At 45.9% G+C, this 6,127-nt stretch overlaps 1 pseudogene; it reads left to right on the plus strand.

The window, feature by feature from the left end:
- The first annotated feature begins 269 nt into the window (after positions 1-269).
- Positions 270-494, plus strand: LOC116152520 (small ribosomal subunit protein uS14-like; annotated as a pseudogene).
- Positions 495-6,127: the final 5,633 nt, after the last annotated feature.

A 6,127-nucleotide genomic window follows, 5' to 3' on the forward strand; every position in this document is an offset into this window, starting at 1 on the left:
TGGTTCTTAGAAGGCACTTGAAATTCTTTTTTCCTCTTCATAGTGTCCTTGCAGCCAGGTGTCTTGGAAGGCTCCGGAATGAAGGCGCCTCTGGATAAAGTGGCTATCCTGCCTCTGAGAGGCTGGGGGACCAGGCCAAGCTTCTGCCTTTCTGTGAGTCTCTATTTCCTGCACATGCAATCAGATATAGTATAGCATAGGGTCAGCCAGTGGCCTCTGCAAGTCACCAGCTTTGCAAGTTTTCACCTTATTGCACTGCTGAAAGCAAGATGTGTCACCAGTAGCTCTATGAGAGCCACCTATAAAAATTCAGCCAGAGTTCTAACTCTTGCTGCATCTGCTTAAACTGACACCATCTGATCAGGAAATACAGCCTAAATATGTGCCACCAGTGTTTCCATCAGTTCACGAAGGATAGAGGTTTCATCAGGTTAGACCAAGGAATCTTCTTTGAACGGATTATCCAAGGCATCTACCTGACAAAACAATGCTAGCTTTTTGTACAAATAAAAAAAAGTAGGGATGATAACTTCCAGATCACATTGTTGTTGAAAGGATAAAATCAGGCAATGTATCTGAAGTGCTCAGCATGGATCCTAGCATTGAGTCAGCTCTCAGTAAAGGGTTATTATTATTATTTATTTCTCCATAAAATGCAGATTGAATCTAGAGATGCTTAAGTTTCCTCCTAACTCCAGCGTTTGAGGATTCATTCATTTATGCAACAAGCATTTATTGCCAAGCCCTACACCAGGTGCTGGTGCTAAGGTGGAGACATCTGACATGGGTTGGGGGCTAAAGTCAGTATGTAAGGCCAAAACTCTGCATACTCCAAATTATTCTTGAAAATCCCTCCACCATCAACTGATCTCCCAATCATTTGTTCCCCCATTCAGGGGTGCTGTCAGAGGTACGGCTGGTGGAATGAGCAGCATGGTCTGGGCCATGGAGTGATGGTGGTTGAGGGATCTTTCAGGACATGGCATCCTGTCTCCACCCAGGACCCAGGACATGAAAGCCTTAATCTCTTCTCCATTCAGAGCAAAACTATATTTCCTCTTTTGGCTTTGAACCCACAGCCCTAGTGCTGGATGAGAAAATAGAGGACAGCCTCAGTGACCACTTTCTATCAAGTTCAGGGTCGCCATGAGATGGTCATCGCCCAGTGACCAGGATCGCCCTGCTTTGATAGGCTCCCCACACCTCCCAGTGGGAGCCAGGACCCCAGGACCTGTTCTCATTGTTCCACACAAATGTACCAACACTTTCCAAGAGCAGGGTGTGCTGAGCATTGGCAGGAGTGGAGTGAGCCGAAGGCAGCTTCTCCCAGATGCAGACCCCAGCCACAGCCAAGTAGGGTCAACAGGGCCACAGGAAGGCCCAGAGAAGGGCTATGGGGAACTAGGGGACAGAAAGAGTGCCCCCACCTTCCTGGGTGGTGATACTGGACATGACCCTTGGAGAACAGAGAAGACCTGGGGGCAAAACATTGGGGAAAGGGTGCCCTGAGATGAGGAGACAATAAGAAGCAAAGTCTGGAGGCAGGAAAGATGGGCTGTGTCTGAGTAATAGCAAGCAGAGCGTATGTTTGGTTGAAGGGGGAGGTGAGGCTGGAGAGTCAACAGGGCCAGGGGGCAAAGGGCTTAAGGTCAGGCCAAGGGGGCTTGATTGTGTAGGCAGAAAAGAGCCAAAGGCCTGGAGCTGGGCTCAGAGAGAGGGCATAGCTGGGGTGAAGCTCTCCTCCTAATACCTGCCCACACCCTCTCATGGGTTGATGCACAGCACCCTCCCAGGTTCTGAAAGCCCCAACTATAAATCCTTTAGCCCCAAGATCAAACCTCTCCATAGTAGCTTTAGCAGCAACTTTAGGGTCAAGAGAGGCTCCTTTTTAGGTTTCTCTACACAATTGCCCTCCATTGTGGAGAAACAACACCAAGATGGAGTGGGAATGGTGGAGGAGATGAAGGCTAAACAGAGGAAGAAGGCCACCGGCAAAGTGGCACGCTAAATAACCAGAAAGCGCCCTGCTACAAAGCACCCAGAAATGCTGAGTGGTATTTGTTTTAGTCATTTGAAATCTATAGGACATGTCACAGGAAAGTAAGGGTATTTCCAAGATCAAAACAAAGGGAGAGCTGAAAACCAGAGCTGGCAGGGGCACGCAGCAGTCTTACAGAGCTGTCAGGTAGCAGCAGAACTGGGGACTTGCCTTCTCAGCAGGAGGGAAGGTTGGTAACGACTGTGCTAGAAGGGTCCCTGGGAATCTCACTCTGTGTGTGCTTCTAAGCTCCTGGCTGCCCTCTGCTTACAGTGCTTGGAAAAGTCAGGAAAGTCTTTTCTGGGGAGACAAGTGGTATGGTGGGAAGAACCTGGACCTGGCTCTGCCTCTAACCTTCTATGTTACTTCTTCCCTTCTCTAAGCCTCAAGTATATTTAAATGGAAATGATGCTGCCACAACTGACCTCACAGGGTTACTGGGAAAAATTCATTCATTCAACAACTCTGTATTGAGCAGGGAGTGTGAAGTGAGCAAGATAAAATCCCTGCCTTCAAGTAATTCACATTCTAAAGAGCAAACAGAGAACATAGAAGACAATATGGAAATGAATTTGTGGAGACAGGCTAGAAAGAGAGGATGGAGCACTCCCCAGCCTTGGCCAGGAGGGTTGGTGGGCCCTGAGACAGGTGGTGTCTGGGCTGGACCATGAAGGACGAGTAGGAGTTGCTCAGAAGGTATGGAGGGCATCCCAGGCATGAACAAAGCCCGAAGTCTGAAGCAGTGGCACTTACAGGGAACTACATACAGCACAGTGTTACCGGGGCATAAGGTGCAGCTAGGGTAGTGAGAGAAAAGGGCTAAGGGAGACACAGCTCACATGGCTGGAAGACAAGGCCTTGGATAGGCTCAAATAAAGCTTATGTGAATTCTAGACAAACTCCTTGCTCCTTACAATAATTCATAATCCTCTTCCCACAGCCATGACACCTAGGGCTATCATCACGTAGGAGTCATGCTACTCCTTCGGGTTAGGCTGGGTTCCCTAGAAAGCAGAGTATGAGTCAGGGGCTTCTGGGCTACTCCTTTATTAGTGATCAGGAGTGAGGGACAAGGAGAGTGAAGCAGGAAGGAGGCAGGGCGTGTGTTATGGAGCTGGCCAGTGCTAACTGCACCTCATCATTCGATCTCATGGAAATGTCCCCATGTAATTTGCAGCTCAGGTAGAGTGACCAACTGTTCTGGTTTTCAGAGGTCTGAGGGATTTCCCAGGACATGGGACTTTCAGTGCTAAAACTTGGAAGGTTCCAGGCAAACCAGGAGTTTACCTAGTCTCAGGACTGTCTTCAGAAGGAGAAGGGGAAGAATTTATCCACCAGCTCCCTTTCTCAGAAAGCGAAGTCTCTCCTATGGAGTGTCAATTACCACTCCCTCCTTATTTCTGGGTTGCATATGTATGGGCATCAAATTGACAAGAAGGTCAATGGGGAAACCTGAGGGTGGGAGGAGAGAGACAAGCAACATGGGCCTGGATGAGACACCACCAGGTTGAATCTATATGAAATTGGTACAAAGCGGGTAACTGTAGCAGCCACTGGAATAAGAGACAGTGAGGCCAAGAGGATCTGAAGTGGGGCATCCTCTGCCTCTAACTTAGAAGTGTTAGTCCTGGGCAATCTCCTACCTCCACTTCATGAGCTCTTGATAATCAGCATGCATGCGATAATCAGCTTGGTGTCTTGGTGTCCTACCCCATGTCCATCATGAATACAGCAGATAAATGCTTTTAAGTTACAAAAATCCTATATATCAACTAAAGATAGAGAGGGAAAGGTATCTCAAGATTGTAAAGAGTTACAGGTCATCACTAGGTGGACATCTTTAATAGATATGAAAACACAGATGACAAAAAGTTGCGACAGGATCTAATCCAGAAAGCAATGGGGGTGAAACATTAACCAGAGTCACTCTGAATCTAGATCCCTCACCACTTAAGCATGGAGTTTATTAGTGCTCTTCTAATTCAGTTTGAAGCCATTGAGTGCTCTTGTCACGGTACTCCATTGCCTCCTCAGCATATAGGCAGTAGCTAAAATCACAGAAGTGGATGAGATTGCCCAAAGAAAGTCTGTAGAGTGAAAAGATCTGTAAGACAATAATGGATCCTGAAGAATGCTAATATTTAAAGAAAGAACAGAAGAGGAGGAGCCCAAAAAGGAGGCAAGAGTAGAAAATTGTGTGTGTGTGTATGTGTAGCAATGGAGTAGTACCCAAAGGAGAGACTCCTCAACTGTCCAATACAGCATAGAGGTTGAGTCAGATAAGGACTGGAAAGTTTCTAATGGGTTTGGCTATCAGGGGTTCTTGGTGTCCTTAAGAGCACCTAGGGTGGGGGCAGGAGGCAGAATACAGTGAGTTGAAGAGTAAATAGGCAGTAATGAAGTAGAAATGGTAATTTTAGACCACTCTTTGAAGAAATTTGGTAAGACTGGTAAACCAGTTGAAAGGCAGACACAGGAAAGAAAGGAGATAATTGTTGGAATAAATTCCTGGAGTGAACTGATGAGGTCCAGAGCATAGGTGGCCATACTGGCCTTGAGAAGAATGACAGACACCCTGAGGATGAGATAAAGGGAGTGATGTTGGATTTGAGGGTAGGAAGGTGGGAAGGCAGGAGTGGTCACACTTGATGGTCTCAATTTCTCCATGAAGTAGGGCACACGGAGTAGGGTGTCAGAAACTAAAAATGGAATATGAATAGTTGTTGAAAGAAGTGGGAAAGGATTAACAAGTGTCACTAAGAGCCTGGCTGAGAAATGAAAACTTTGTACTTGTTGCTATATGTTTTCATTCATTCATTTGTTCATTCATCCATTTTGGGTCACATCAATGATTGTTGGTTTGCACTGGGAACATTACCCAATGATCTCATTTTGGTCATATAGATACATGGCAGTCTCATGAAGCTTAGAATTCCAAACTGCCATCAAGGATCATAACTCTATCATGGCCACACCAACTGAATGATCTCATCTCCCATCACCGCTTCCACTACTGGGTGGATGCTGAAGACTTCAAATTTATAACCCCAGTCCAAACTTTTCTCTGGGCTTTAGAACAGCATATACCCAACATCAACATACTCAAATTCACATTCCTGATCTTCACCCCTAAACCTGCTCCAGCAGGAGAGTGGATCTCCCCAATCTGTGTATATAGTGTCAGGTTACCTTTTCAATATCTACTTCTGCTTGGTTCTAAAAATGCCATCTCCAAATGTTTCCTTTTGAGGTCAGGATTCATGACTTTCAGGGGCTATGCATGGCCCTGTCCACTTGAAGAGAAAAATGAAATGTTTATAATGTGACTTCTAGACTCCACCAGCCTGCACATTCACACCATGACTCCAACTGACCAACACCCAGCACTGAAGATTCCTCCTGATATAGCCCAGCCACCAGCTCAGGGATCCTATCAAAGAATTAATGTCAATACTTGAGATCTTGAACAGAACAAACAGATCTAAACTCAAATCATCATCTTATCTTAGCCAACTGTGTCCAACCTCCCAAAGCCAAACTGCAGATACAACTCTACTACTGTAAAGCAAATTAGACCACAGATCAGCTGGAACAACAAAGGGATTTCATTCTCTTTGCCAGCTCAGATGGATTAGTGATGGCTGCCGGAAGTGCAAGGGATTGTGGAACCCCCACCAGGCTTATCAGGGGAAAGTTGCTGACTGATTGGCCATGTCTGTCACTGGGACAGGCACGAGATGAGGAAGTAACACCAGTTATAGGAGAACTTCACATGTGAAAAGTCCTCAATAACTACAAGCCTCACACTAGACCACAATAAAAGTCTTCCAAATCTTCACACTGGTTAGAGTTGATGTTGGCTTAGATAAAGGTAGTAACAGTGATGATGCGCTTAATAGTAATAGTAATAGTGATGATGTACTTAATATGAGGTCGGATGTTTCTGAGTCAAGTTCTAAAAGGTGCACAGAGCTGGAGACAAGAGTTTTGGGAGATACTGCTACACAGAGTGTATTGAAAGTTTTGGACCAGAGGAGATTACCAACAGAGAAGCAGCTAGAGAAGATCTATGACCAAATGTCAAGCACT

Source organism: Camelus dromedarius, chromosome 10 (genome assembly GCF_036321535.1).
Source record: "Camelus dromedarius isolate mCamDro1 chromosome 10, mCamDro1.pat, whole genome shotgun sequence".
In the NCBI taxonomy this organism is placed as follows: domain Eukaryota; kingdom Metazoa; phylum Chordata; class Mammalia; order Artiodactyla; family Camelidae; genus Camelus; species Camelus dromedarius.